At 40.9% G+C, this 15,590-nt stretch overlaps 1 long non-coding RNA gene across 1 annotated transcript in view; it reads right to left on the minus strand.

The window, feature by feature from the left end:
- Positions 1–817: 817 nt before the first annotated feature.
- Positions 818–15,590, minus strand: part of LOC123344399 — an 81,532-nt gene continuing 66,759 nt past the window's right edge. Inside the window, exon 3 of the long non-coding RNA XR_006572544.1 lies at positions 818–935. This is a non-coding gene — a long non-coding RNA (uncharacterized LOC123344399). The remainder of the gene's footprint in view (positions 936–15,590) is intronic.

Raw genomic sequence — 15,590 nt, forward strand, 5'->3', positions numbered from 1 at the left:
CATCCAGAAGGAGTCTGAAGCAGAAGATGATATCAAATCAGAATCCATGAGTTTTGAAGGAAAGAGTGTTTTCTCTAGGTAGAGCAGGGTGAACTTATGTAAGTGGACAGAAAGCATTGCACAAAAAGACCCATTATGTAAAAGGTGCTAGGAAAATATGTGCCTCTGAAGACGGGGTCTACATTTGAGGAGTCCACATGAAGACAGGAAATAGAGCAGTGTGAGAAAATGGAGACTGGAGTGAGGCACACAGTTATTGGAACTAGACAAACCCTCAATGACCAGGTAGAATAAGGTAGTTTATTGCAATTTGTTTATAAACAAGCTATAGGCAGAGAGAACTTATGGGCTATTGTCAGATATGCATGATCCTGAAATTCTACTTCTTGGCATGATGGTTAATGTCAAGCTGTGTTTTATAGGCAGACATCTTTTGCTACATCTCATGGGCTAGTCTTGATTACTTAATGATTGGCAATCTGATGCCTTCATTGCATACCTTGCTATGTTTGCTGTTGGCTATAAAACCACAGGGTGGTCTTGCACCATTTATGGGTGTAACAAACTAATTTATTCCAGATTTAATTTACTATACTACATGGCTGTAATATAGGTTCAGATGGCAACACATTCTGCTGTTTTGTAGTAACAGCATTGTTAATTCCAGCCATTGTGCTCTATGAGACCTTGTTTTTTAATCAGCCATTACTTTGCCCTATATTATTGTTTTGGAAAATCCTGAAGTTAAAAAGCCCCCTCTCTCCCCCAACCCTGTTTTCATTATTGCTATATTTTTTTTAAAAAACAAGTCTCATACCTTGCAATAGTTTTTTCCACCACTTACACATCACTTTCAGTCTGGCTTCTTTGGTACTCTGCAGCTACTTTATCACCCTCTGCTACTGTTGCTTCAGGTAGGCAAGTTGCACTTCAACCTGAGGAACCATAATCAGCATACCTGTAAAATAACCTTAATAATCCATTATATTATAAACATTTATGACCCCAGATAGATGAGGCATTTAGTGCTCTCATGCATAATTTTCCAGGAGATACTGTGGTTAATGACAGAACCTCAATTCACGTTTATAGAGGGAAATGGACGATATCTTGAAAAAGCTTCTAGCAAGTAGTTGTTAAGACAACAAAGAATTATTGAATAGTTCCTCAGTTAGCCCTTCAGACACATGCCAAAATACCAATCCTTTGCTCTTGGAGCTGTCTGGCTGGGCACAAATTGGCAACAGTTGGGGGCTATCTGCAGTCAGATCCACACATGACTTCTGCACCCACATGGAGCCCCGATGTCTTCAGTGGCACTCTAATTAGGGACAAAATCTACCATGTGGACCCAGTTATAAGAATGGAGTCTTGTTTTGTACATGCAGAAGTGTGCAAACTGGGGAGATGGTCTCTTAACTGCTTTTGCTGCAATAGCAAATAGCTGTTTGTGCACATACAAGTGTGAGCGCACAAGGAGGAAATTCTGAAAACAGGACCCTATCTGTGGATGCATTTCGTTTACCATTAGTTTTAATAGCACAAAACAATATAATTAAAGAACCTACAAAAGTTGTTTTTGTGTAAGGATAAAGAAACACAATGACTAAATAGAAACTGTTTGGCAACTTAGTAAGATGCAAAAGACAGGTAAGTACTCAACTCCCATTCAAAGTCAAAAGGAGTTTTCACCTTTTAAAATCACTCCTTTAGTTCACATGATGCAACAGAGGGGACAGATGTCTCCATTGTATTGTAGAAGCTCTTTTATGTACTGTGCATACATACACACACGTGTACTTGTACACAGGTGTGTGTGTGTGTACCTGTACACACACTGGCAACAAGGTGGTTCAAAGAGTTTGGACCAAATCATGAGATATGTCCTGGGTAGAGTTTGATGGAAGAAGAAATTGCTGTTTTATGGGAAATTCTGGGTTGCCAGCATTTTGTTCTACATAGTTAAAAAATGAAACAATCCCTTTTGCTGGCCTGCCCGCCCACCCAGCCACCCACTCACCAGCAAAGTACCTATGAGAACCCCTCTTCACTAGCAGAGCAGCTGGTGAGCTGGCAAGCCAGGCAGCCTAACTGGTTACCTGCTAGCCAGTCTGCCACCCAACAGCTGGCTGGTGGGCTAGTAGGAAACCAGGCAAGCAGGCAGGTTGACCCATTGGCCAGCCAGCCTGCCTGGGTCCATCAAAACTTTTGACAGAATTGACACATTCTCACAGAACATTTAGATCCTACAGAATCAGTTTATTCTGGATGGAAAATTGTTCTGTTGGCAAATTTCCAGCCAGCTCTTATTGTAGATATTCTCCCTCTCTTGGCCTCCAGGATGTGGCAGTGTGAAAAGAGGGTTAAATCTGGCATTCCTATAACAAAGCAACCTTGTTGATTCAAGGTCATACAGCTCAAGCAAACTATTCATACAAACAGGAGGAAAAAACCACCTATCACCAGACTGGTGCGATCTTCCTTCTCAGACTTTGAAAATTAAATATTACCTGTCAATAAGCTTCAGCACAAATCATTAGCATAGCAGGAGATACAATTACAGGAAAAAGGCCTAGATTTCTATAGTAATGACATGAGTTAATTTCCTTCCCATCTTGAGATCTCACCATGGGTATAATCATACTGCAGATGTGATTGTTGCCAGTGAAAACAACAGCTTGTGGTACTGCAATACATCATGGGCTGTTGTGGGAAGACATGCCTACCACACAAGGGTTTAACCGCTGTATTGGCAAATGGGGAATATTTGTTGTTTTTGAAAATCAGCTTTCCTAGACATAGTTATTTATGATACTACATTGATAATTACCAAAGACTGGCAATGAATAAATAACCCTCTTTGTTAGCGCAGAACCATCCTTTGCTAATAATCAGAACTGCTAGTGTCAAAAATGTAGGAAGATGTTGTAAATTCACTGCTAGATTTATACTGAGTGAGTGGGTGGGCGGGCGGGTGGGCGGCTGAGCGAGCAGTTTAGATGGCCCCAAGCTATGAGAGCACGATGTATTTTTTTATTATTAAATTCCCTGAGGTGCATTCACTTTTATGAACAGATAACTCTCATCTGTAAGGCAACTAGTCTCAACCATATTAACTTCTAGGAGAGAAGAATACACTGATATATACCAAAAAAACCTATTCAACAAATGTACCTTTCCTCATCTTTATTCCTCTACCATAACTTTGTATTAAACTGGGAAAAATACTGCTTTATTTTTCAAGGGAAAAAAAGTATTTTTCTCAGATTCTTCAGCAGTTCTATATTTTCTTAACTCTGTTGTCATTTATTAGGGACAGAGTCATTACCCTGGGTAACTCAAAGAGAGTTATGCACATGTTCAGAGAATAACTCCACTGTCACCCCAAAAGAAGTTACTGTACAGAATGAAAGAGGGACTCCCTTCCTATTTCCTTCACTCTTCCCTTCCACAGAAATTAGTCCTAGGAAAAGTATATAAATATCATCTAAAATATTACAGCTATTTCCCCAAAATACCTTTCAGATTTAGAAAGCAGATTAAAGGCCCAATTCAGCAAACAAAAACAAAACACTTACATGTGTGCTTAAGACCTCAATGGAATTTAAGCATGTGCTTAATTGCCCTGATGTACTGGGGACATAATGGCCCCATCCACCTTCCATTGACTCCAGTTGGAGATGGATCATAACCTAAAGCTGATGAAAAGATTAATAACTGGAAATCACAGTAATAAGATGTGCACTTTTTACCTCTAAATAAATGTTGGGTGTTTATTGTACATTTATACAGCATTCAGCATCTGTACAAATAGTACCATTAGCTGGCAGCTCTACAAAATGATCCACTAAATCTGAAAGAGTTTTGAAAGCTTCAGGTGAAAGGCGGTCCCATATAGAAGTCATGTTCATGGATCTTTAAGCTCATTTTCTTCCCTTTGTTTATTTTACAGAATTCATGTGGCTTTGAATACTGCATAACGCACAATGTTCTTTTTAGTTATTAATGATTTACTGTGAGTTTCCTGCTAAGTCTCTCCCAAGACTGAAATAGTATGGGTCTAGTTTCAAGTGTGTGTGTATAGTTAATAAGCCAAAGATCCCACTGGGACAGTATTTTTTCACATAACTGGGGATACATCAAAATACCAGCTACTGTATTTTACTGTTATACATTCTTAGATATCACAAACATCATGAACTGAAATCACTGAAAGACAAAAGATTTAGACCTATAAAACATTAGTAAAGCACACAAAAAAAACCCTCAGGAAAAACAAGGCTGTTTCTGTGGAAAAATGATTATTCTACTGTCCTGAATGATTTAAGACCTTTGGTTTATTTCAGACCATCATTACTGGCCTCAAAACAAAGCCTTATAACATAAAGAGCAAGAAGAGTACTGCAGTACTAAGAAAAATAAATATTAGAATTACAATAGTGAAAAATCCATTAATGCCCCTGTGATGGGTTCAGTCACAGAGACCCTCTGGGGACTGTCACTTGACGTGCTGGAATTACCTATGAGTCCGTTTTCCCTGTCAGTTTGGGACTCCAGGACCCTGCCTTGTTGAGCCTGACATGGTAGCCTGCTGCAACACAGACCCAAGTCTGGTCCATGCCCCAAAGCTGCAGACTTTCACCAAAAACTGCTCAGCAAGTCACCTCTCTCCAGCACCCAGACACCCAGCTCCCAATGGGATCCAAACCCCAAATAAATACATGGTAAACTCATAAATTGTCCACCCTCTATAACACTGATAGCTGTGCTGATATCTCTCTGTTTGCTCCCCCATGTATTAATCACTTACTCTGGGTTTGTTAATAAACAAAAGTGATTTTATTAAGTATAAAAGTAGGATTTAAGTAGTTTTAAGTAATAACAGAGAGAACAAAGTAAGTTACCAAGCAAAATAAAACAAAACACACAAGTCTAAGCCTAATGCATTTAAGAAACTGATTAAAGGTAAATCTTACATTGTGTGCACCGAATGAGGCAAGGTCCTATGGGGGAAAAGGTAGCATGTGATCATGTGGTTGAGGACTGTAGCATAATGTATATGTGAAAAGTAGTATATGCACAAAGGGGAAATTTAGGTTGTAAAGACAATGTTAATTCTGACATTTCTGAATACTGAGTGCTTTACTTCTTTGCAATCTTAATAATTTGTGTGTTCCTCTGTGCGTAATTTCCTGCATTTGAAAAAAGAAAAAAGAAAAAAATATTCCATAATGTGGCATCGTATTCACATTCACATGGTTCTTTAACAGAGTTGGAACTTTCAGATCCACCACACATACCTCCACAATTTGAGCTAAGGCAGTATCTGGTAACATTAGTAGGTTGTCATCCTCTATGTGGACCAGCCTCAAGGGGGAAGACACATTTTGCTAGTGGGTCCCATAGATATTTGCTGACAGCAGAGGAACAGAGAGATTTGGGAATCTTGGGTTCCATTCCCAGATCTGGAAGTAAATGTGCTCTAGTAGACAGAGATTCTTCTCTCTGTTCCTTGCAAGCTTGAACCCTTCTGCTCCATTTCCACCAAACTTTCCTTGTCCTAATTCCTCTCTTTTTCATCCCAGTCCCAGTCTCCTTGCCATCCCAGGTCCAGACTCCACTCCTCAGGCTTCTCATTCCACCCCATTTCTTCTTGCCCAGCCAGGTCTAGTCTCACAGTCCAGGCCAGTTTCCAAATCCCAATCTACCTCCCCCACAACTCCCATTGTCTTCCTCTCCCCACACCTAGTCCCAGTCTTCTTGTGCAGCCAATCCCAGTTCCTTCCCTACCAGTCCCAGTGTTCCTCTCCCATCTCCTTGTCCAATCTGTCTTTCCCCTTCTCCCTTACTATCTCCCAGTCCTAGTCTCCCTCCCCCGGATGCCTATGCAATCTCAATCGAATCCCTTTACCCGCTCCCTACTTCAGTCTCCCCTTCTCTGGCTCCATATCCCAGTCTCTTTGCCCAGTCAATCCCAGTTCTCCCACTGAGCCCTAGCACCTTATCAGATCTGTCTCTCTTCCCACCCCCTTCCATCCCCAATGGTTCCTTGTCACAGTCACCTTGTCCATCCGGTCCCAATCTTCCAACTCCCCTCAGCTCCTAGTCCAAACTCCATGGTTCACCCTCCCGCACCCCCTACACCAGTCAACTGGCTCCCATAGGAGTAAGTAGGACACTAGCACCACAGTTGCCCAAATGATGATTGCCAGATGATTTAGTTGGAGATTGATCCTGCTTTGAGCAAGGGGTTGGACAAGATGACCTCCTGAGATCCCTTCCAACCCTGATATTCTCTGAAAAAAAAATACCCTCAGAGATGTTCCAATAAGCTTCTTTCACACACTAGACTCCTTCTTAGTCTGGGCCCAATCCTTTCTCCTGGTACAGTTCTTGTTACTTCCAGCTCAGGTGGCAGGGTGACCAGACAGCAAGTGTGAAAAATTGTGACAGAGGGTGGGGGGGGTAATAAGAGCCTATATAAGAAAAAGCCTGAAATATCGGGACTGTCCCTATAAAATCGAGACATCTGGTCACCCTATCAAGTGGTAACTAGGGGTTTTCTCATGACTGAAGCCCCCTTTGTTCTGTTCAACCCCCTTATATCTTTGGCACAAAGCGAGAATCCTTTGTTTCTCTCGGGTTCCCACCCTTCCTTCTAAATGGAAAAGCACCAGGTTTAAGTATGGATTCCAGTATCATCTGACATGTTCACATGTCCTGTGAGACTTCATTACTCACTGGCTGGCACCCACGTATACAGGAAGGCTTACAAGTAAACAAAGCCATTTACAACTAATTGTCTTAGTTAATGGGAACCATCAAGATTCCAAGCCACCATTAATGGCCCACACTTTGCATAGTTACAATAGGACTTCAGAGTAATACTTCATATTTCTAGCTTCAGATACAAGCATGATACATTCATACCAATAGGATGAACACCCAGGGGCGGCTCTACCTATTTGGCCGCCCCAAGCAGTCATGCGCGGGAGACGCCCCGGAGCCCCGGGAGCAGCGGACCTCCTGCTGGCATGACTGCGGTGGGTCCGCTGGTCGCTCGGCTGGACCTCCCGCAGCTGCGGACGGTTGGCTGGTCCGGCGGCTCCAGTGCCGCGCTGGGGTCTGGAGCCGGCCCTGTGAACACCCTCAGTAGATTATAAGCTTTGTAATGATCTCTTACAAGAGACCTTTTGCATAAAGCTTATTCCAATCACACTCAATAGCATATTTCCATAAAACATATGGAGTGTAATGTCACAGCCCCTAAGAGAACAAATGGCTTGAACCTATGTATCATATTGGAGCAGAAAAGCAGGTGTGACAGAGGCCTCGAAGGCTAAGCTCCCTACTGTGTTATTTGGGATCCTAACCTCTTGGTGACAGTAAACATGACTTGGAGGGTCCAGCACTGGATGGATTTTTAGTCTATGTACAACATAAAACATTTTGAAAAATACATTGTCTGGGGTAATCCATCATGAAACAATCTTATGGCTCATCTGCTGGTTTTCCCAGCATGAACATAAATGTTAGCCTCAGTTAGGATAATATGTGGAGAAGGTCTTTGCAGGGGGAACAACAAACAAGCCATTTTAAAACCAGCTCTACATACTTAAATTTAGCCCCAGCAATGAGTCTAGCTACTTACTGACCATTGACCATGGGTTTGGAAAAACCCTTTCCACTGCCAGACCTGCACATTGGGCAAAATTCACTTTATCCACATGAAGCCTATGTTATTGGGCTTTATAGAGGTGAGGTGCATAGGGCTTATGGGACAATGAAGTTATCTTACCCCCCTGCAGAGCCCTTCCATCTCTCTTTCTCCATGGAAGGAGTGATCTTGTATCCCTGCTGCACTGTCTTCCTTCCTTCCCAATTTATATTGAGCTGTCCTCACAGTAAAAGGATCTGGGTGCCGGGAGGGAGCAGGGCAAGGGGATCAGGATACAAACAAAAGCAGAGAATCTCTCAGGGTTAAAAATGAACATCAGGCTGTGTTGGCTTGTGTATGGAGCCCTGCATGCTGTGAAACCCCTAGAAAGTGGGGCAGGTTCCAGAAGTAGCAGCACTGCAGCAGGCGGAGGAGCCCATTGAAGTCATGCAGCCAGGAAATCAGAGGGGCATATTGCATCTTGGGAAACAGGCTCAGCCCAAATGGAGGGAAAGACCCAGCCCTTCTCACCTCCCTGGACATAATCTGGGGATGAATCAGCTAGATGAAATTTACAGTTTCCTCTTCCTGGCCATCTCCATGGGTTTTTCTGCAGGAGGGACAATGTAGCCCTAAGAAACTAAGTTCATAATTTGATCTATTTTTTCCCATTAAACATACAAATGAAAATACTTTAAAATTAAAATAATTGTATTTTAAATGATACAGGGGAAAGTTTTGTTCTCAGTTACATGGCTAGCACTTCTTTGGGGGTCACATCCTTGTAAGTGAGAGCAGAATTTGACCCAGTAGATACAAATATGTATGTCTGAAGAATCAATACAGAAAACGGAGCCAGTTATAATTTATACATTTAGCTGACCTGTTCAAGGATTGGGAGAAAGGCTATTTAAAAAGGTTACTGTTCTCATGTGCATGTGACAGAGTTACTCATTTTACACCATGTCTGAGTCCAGCCTGTCACATTGCAACTATAAGCCAAAATATAAAATATTTTTAAGCTAGCATTATCGTCTAAATGTAAAAATTTAATGTAACATTTATACTACATCAATGAAAGAGTTCTAGTTATTAAATTCATTATCACGAGCATTATTGAAATATCAGAACAGCTGCATAGCCATTTCGAGTCCAGAACAGCTGAGCTGTCACTTGACACCATGGGCTCGTTTCACCATTCACTACAGCAGGATTTTAAAAATCAATGAAAACTTGAAAAAAAACACACTAAAAAATTTGCCTTTTAGCAAATAACTGTCATCAATTATAAATCCTGGGGCAAACAAACTTCCAAATTGTGACATAGGATCTTTCATGGCCACACAGAGTGGAAGACATTTTGGATAGGAAGATCTCATCCAAAAGATCCACACACAGTAAACTTCAGAGAACTTCATTTAGCATCCAAGAGACAGAGTTCAGGCAGCCCGTCTGGGATTTAAAGCTGAAATTCCAAAGCACTTTGATATTTCAAAGTTGATGTTCAGGCCCCTAAGCCATCACCTCCTATTATTGTTCATTGAAATAAATCACTTTACAAGTGTCAAAACATTTTGATAGTAGAAAAATATATTTATTTCCAGTACAAAAATGAATATCTGAGATAGAATAAACCTACACAACATTTATAACACTGAAACAAGGCTTTTACTTAGCTTAAAAAGTAAATGAAAAATTGACACCATTATAAAACACATTCATATGAAAGAGGAAATTTTCCCCATTTAATGTTATTGTGTTATGAATGTCAACCAACGTTTTTCTTCACCATTCAAATTCTATTAGCGAATTATTAATGCCGACAAATAACGTGGATCAATAATAGTACATGATGGATGGAAGATGCACAATTATGTTTGCATCTCCAGAGTTCTTTTAAATGATACATCAAATTGTGTAAATTCTAGCACATTAATACACTGAGATTCTGAATTTTTTTAATAACCTCCACAGGTATTATTGACACGTTTCTCGCTGAGGTAAAGAGTTTATTGACTGAAGCATACAATTGCGCATGGTTCTCTCTCAGAGGGGTGTTCCTACTCAAATACATAATAAGCTAAGAAAATGTGATTGCTGTAGATTCTCTGCTGCTGTTGTGACTTAATCTCAATTTGCTAGAGGAAAATAAAAAAAACCACACATTCTTGTTAAAAAGATGTTAGCAAGTCAGATTACATCAGCCTACAGTGGTAAGAGCTAATAAAGGGAAATTTATGGGAAAAATTACACAGTTCCAAGCTGAGCTTGTTAAACAAACATTCTGAAATGCATAGCGTCAAACCTTGTTTCATCAGCATCCTCAAGCCATCCATGAATATGCATTGATATTAAACTCAGGAAGACTTTAAAAAATAAAGCTTCCATGAATATAGACATAAACTCCAATTTATCAAAACCATTGAGGTCCAATCCTGCAAAACCTATTCAGACCAATGACCTCAGACTGGTCCAAATTCTGGACCCCCATGCAGATCCAGAGTAAGTGAGCCTTGCACAGTGAATACCACTAGGGGCCAGGGACAGAATCATCCTACAATGCAGATTATCAAAGCAGCCACTATTACATTCTCATATAATCTATTTTTGCTGTGCCTCCATCACCATTTTGGGGTTTAGGCCAGTAGCTCTGCACACTCAGATAATCTAGCCAAGGTTTTCAAAAGGTAAGCAGTGATTTTGGGAGCCTCAGTTTTTGGGTACCCATCTTGAGCCTTCCTAAGGGCCTAGTTGTGAGAAATTTCTGAGCATCCCCTTTCCCCTCTAAGGAGTTCTAGGTTGGGCACCCAAAAATCGAGGCACCCAAAAATCACTTATCACTTCTGAAAATCTTGACCGATATTTTGCCCCATCCCAACCTCAGACACAACCCTCTACATTTTTGTGGATAGAGTCATTGTGAAGCACTGCTCTGAGGCATATAGGTGTGTGATATATATGCTCCACTATGTCTTCCACTTTTTGTCATCTCCTCAACCCAGATTTTGCAGGATATAATGTTCTATATGACAACACAACGTTGTACCTTCCCGAACCTGCCCAGAATTTTTCTGAAATGACGTCCCTGCCTGGAAGTGGTAGAATTGCAGAATTTGGTTCAAATGATCCAGGACTAAATCAAAGGCTTGTCATCATTAGCAATAAGCAAGTGTTCAGGAGTAGGCTATGGGAGCCTTATCCAAACCTATGTGAACTTCTTCATTCATTGCTTACTGATTTCTGTACAGCTGGAAATAGGCTGATTTCACACTACTGGTACTTCAAATCTGGGTACTTATGAAAATAGCGTGGTGTCAGAGTGCTATACCACAACCTGCCTGCCTCCTTTGATCCATGGGAAACATCCAGCTTTGCTGCTGCTCCAGGACCCCTCTCTTCCACCTGTGCAAATGTCACTGCGGGGGCCTATAAGGATTTGCCCATCTTCTGGCAGCTGCTGCTGCTCCTCCTCCTGAACCTGCTTCCTCCTCCCAAACTTCTCCTGACATTGCTATCACCAGTGTTATCGATGTTTTACAGATGAGGAACTGAGGGACAGAGGCTAAGTGACTCACACCAGGTCTCATAAAATGCCTATGGCTAAACAGGACCAGTTCAGATGTTACCACTTACCAGACAGGTAAAACCTTTAATTTTTTCCTGTGCTTCAGTTTGGCTGTATGTTTATGTACACCTGCAAATAGCAGTTGGATTTATGATAAACTTGGTATTTCTTGTCCTAGTGAACACTAATATGCTATTTGTTCTGTATTAGAAAACAAGAATCCACTAAGCCAGATTTTATTCAGTTTTGAAACTCAGATTCTGTTTACACCAACGCAGATGCTAACTGCTATGGTTTTATACTAGGTGGGGCTGGTGTTGGAGAGCAGTAAAAATGAGGTGTCTGCAGACACTATTGGAAGTGTGGCAAGGGAAGGAAATATTTTTTCTGCCAATCTGTGGATTTAAAAATGCTTCATTTCCAACAACTATTTCTGTGGACAAGCACTTTGGGGATGTGAATGTTAAAATTCAAAACTAGGAGGAACAGTCATTCACTGTAAAAGCAGATTCTCTGCAAACTGTATTGAACACGGTAAAAGGATCATGTGACTTTGAGTTCTAACTGTGAAGCCCCTGAAAATAAGTCAAAACACAGTTTGCTAGGTAGAACTGAATGGTCTGATATTTCTTTTTTAAAAAGACAACTACTGAGAGAAGGACTTGGGGACTGGTTTCTGAAGTAATAACCGAAACTGAGGGCATTTTTCAGATCCTGATTAAAAGTCATCAGACCTGAAGAGCTCCGCAAAGCTTGTCTCTTCCATCAACAGAAGTTGTTCCAATAAAGGTATCACTTCACCCACCTTGTCTCTCTAATATCCAGAGGCTATCATGGTTACATCACCACTGCAAACTAAAAATAATCAGGGCTACTAGGTATGAAAAATTCACATGGATCCCGGGTCATGAGTGACACCGACTATGATAATCCATTTGGTCACTAAGGGCCAGATTTTCAAAAAGAAGCTCAGCTTCCATTTGGGCACCTAAATAAGGACCAGATTTTCAAGAGGACTCAGTTCTACCCATAATTCTCTTTAGACTCTGGATCCATTTCACAAAGGCCCTTTTCCAATTCAAGCTGAAAAAGTTAAGGCCTGTGTTTAGTTGTTACCTCAGCTATCACCAACGAGGCTGAACCCCAGCAAAGATGATGTCTGGACAATGAAGAGCGTGTACATTCTGTTCAGAGCAAGGTGGAAAGTCTACCTGATTATTGTACAATTATATTATCAACTGCACAAGCCATCCACTCCCTTGAAATAGACATATCTAAAATAAATACAATATTTCAAATATGTAAAGGGTTTGGTTCAAATCGGTTTGTGTTAGCTAAAGGAGATTCAGGTTATTTCTTATTTTATCCAAACCAATGCAGTAGATGGAAAATCCACTATACCCATCCCATTGTACTAAGTTTACTAAGAGTTTATTAGTTGGAAACGTGCATATTATTATTCACTCATTGTACCTATAAGCAAACGTTTTACAATGAGGAAAGTTTCTTTGTGATTAGAGCACTGGACTGAGAGTCTGGAGATTTAGGTTCTTTTTCTAGCTCTACCAAAGACTGACTCTCTGGACAAGTCACTTGTCAGTTTCATATCAGAATACAGGAAAAATAATATTTATCTACCATAGATATTCTGAAAACTTAATTCACTGCTGCACATAAAGTGATTTGAGATGGTCATCTTGAACAAGTTAAAAATATTTAAAAGATGTTTGACCATCAGAAAAAAATATTGCAAATCAGTTTTCATAACCGACAAGATACCTCAGGGCTCTATTCTGCCTGAGCTATGAAAGCAGGTATAATTTAAATGGAAAGGTGGGGGAACAGAATTCATCTCAAGTAGTCAAAATGATACTTGGACACCTCTGATTTTGTCTGAGCATTTGGGGTTGTGAAAAAGATGAAAGCCTGGGAAACATTACAAGGGATGTAGAACAGTGGGGTGGGAGGAATGGGGAGGGAGATGCTGGTTCAGAGGAGGAGGTGGCATGAGTTCACAGGCTTTTCTCATACTTTACATTGCGCCCTTGGCAGCTCTCTCTTGTACGACTGACACGCACAGAGCATGGCAGATCACCGCAGGTCATTCTGACCTGGGCTGACTGGGCAATGATTCCAGAAACCATCAGGCATTTACACATCAGAATCTTTCTGCTGCTTTCCCCTGAGCAAATATAATCACTATGCACGGAAAAATCCCACCTTTTATGCTGCCATTCCCCTGCCTCACTCAGACACCATCTCTGGGCAACGAGGCACAGCAGGATTTCCTTTCAAAGCCATATCTAGTTTTTATTATCCATTATCATTCCAGAGCCATAGACCAGCTGGTAATATTAAAGTGTTCTTCTGCACCAATAGGTCTGTCTTGGGGTATATGTGCTAAAAAGCTTTTACTATTTTAGCATGCGTAGATTTAAAGCATGCCCCTTGACCTATTGTCTGAGAGGTGCTGTGAAATAACACCAGCAGCTGTGATTATGACGGTGTAGATTTTAATCTATCAGAAACTGCAGCACAATGAGCATCAGCACGAACAGGCTCTGCAGAAGCAATGCCTTTACTCTGTGCTGCGGAACAAGCCCATGCTGGTGAGAGCTGATTCACTAAGGTTGATGCAAACATGAAAGGCAAGATTGTCTATTGAGATCTGGCCCCTCTGTGCCGCTCAGGAGGTACAGAGGGGCTGCAAATGGCCAGCAGAGATCTTCTCCATGAGAGGGGAACTCCTGGCTGGTCCAATGGAACAGTTTGGGGATATTTCCCTCACACACCCTGCCCTGAATTCCATGCTGTGAGATGGGTATAATCGCTTGATAGGAAGATTCATGAGAGAAATGCAGAGCACTTAATTGGGCATTGAGCATAAATTGGTTTTCTCCCAGCACCCTCTGCGGTCACTCGGTATTTATCACATTCTTGCGTTAGGATCCCATCCCTTTTCCCTGATTGTTGTGACTTTTGCGCTTTATATAACACAACACGAAGGGGCCATGGAGGCACAGTGGGGTCTGAATAACCATATTTACTAGCTATACACAACACACAAATAAGCACTGCTACTGCTGGATTGTTAGACCAAAACAGGAAAGTGATATTGTATAATAAGGATGAATGAACCTGAAGTGAGACCACAGTAGCTCTGAATATCAATGCTAGTGCCCTCAAAAGAGCTTTTTCATGCCTCTTAAACATCCCCAGATGGTCAGTGTATAAAGGTCACCCTCTGCAAGGCTATAAAGAGGCTTAAAAAAAAATCTTGATTTATCCTCCTCATCCCTCTCTGACCTTAAATGAGTTTAACACAAAACCTAAAAATTGTAAATTTGTTACTACTTTTCATTACCTCCAAACATGCTAGGTGCCTCACAAAACAAAAAGACCATCCCTAGGTTTAACGAGCTTACAAGCTAGGGTCCTAAACAAACAAGGGTGTGTATAGTGGGAGAGAAGATGGGGGCAGAGGACGCACAAGAGTGACAGTAATAAGAGGACAATAAAAACATGTACACGTCCTGAAGGTGCCAGGTTTTTTTAAGCTCTTCCATCTCCTCATCCCCTACATACTTCTAGCAGGCTGCATGGCTAAGGGGAGTTATTAGGAGAGATCTGAATGAGATGAGAGATGGCTTGGTGAACTTGTTTGGAGAGATCTTTATGACCACAAGGGGCAGCACTGTAGGCAAGGAATTCAGCTTTTCCCTTGCACCACACATAGCGTCTAGAGATGAGCCAAATGTATAAAAATAGCTACCTACAAATAAGTGCAAGTGACGAGATTTTGACATCCCCCTTTAGTGCCTATAATTGATTGTGCTTGCAAAATTAGAGATCAAATAGAGGCCACTTTGAATTCAATGGGCGCATAATGACAAAAGAGAACAAAGCTTTAAATGTTTGTTATCTGTACTTCTTTTATGTACTCCTTATGCATAATGCAAGTTTGATATTATAGTCTCTGTAATAATAAATGCAGCACAAAATTGACCAAGAACTTATTTTTTCATTTAATTAGTAGTCTTGGAATTTATTGAGTCTCATCAACAATTTTTTTTTTATTTTTTTTTTAGTATTTCTATATAGTATTTTGTCTCCACAGCCAATTCGTACAGGCAACTTCCCATTTCTTGATGTGATCTGAGAAGCCCAACTAGATTGGAGGGGAGGTCAATTATTCCGGGGATAATTCAGTTTCACAATGAGGCAAAAGGCCTGACAAATACATAAAAAAGTGTAATGAAGGTGGAAAGCAAACTTACTTTAATAAGTACAACTTATTACAGCTTTTCTAATGAATCTAACTAAAGAGTATACAGGAAGAACTAGGTCACTTACTGCCTTGGAGGCAAA

The sequence above is a fragment of the Mauremys mutica genome, chromosome 11, assembly GCF_020497125.1.
Source record: "Mauremys mutica isolate MM-2020 ecotype Southern chromosome 11, ASM2049712v1, whole genome shotgun sequence".
Classification (NCBI taxonomy): domain Eukaryota; kingdom Metazoa; phylum Chordata; order Testudines; family Geoemydidae; genus Mauremys; species Mauremys mutica.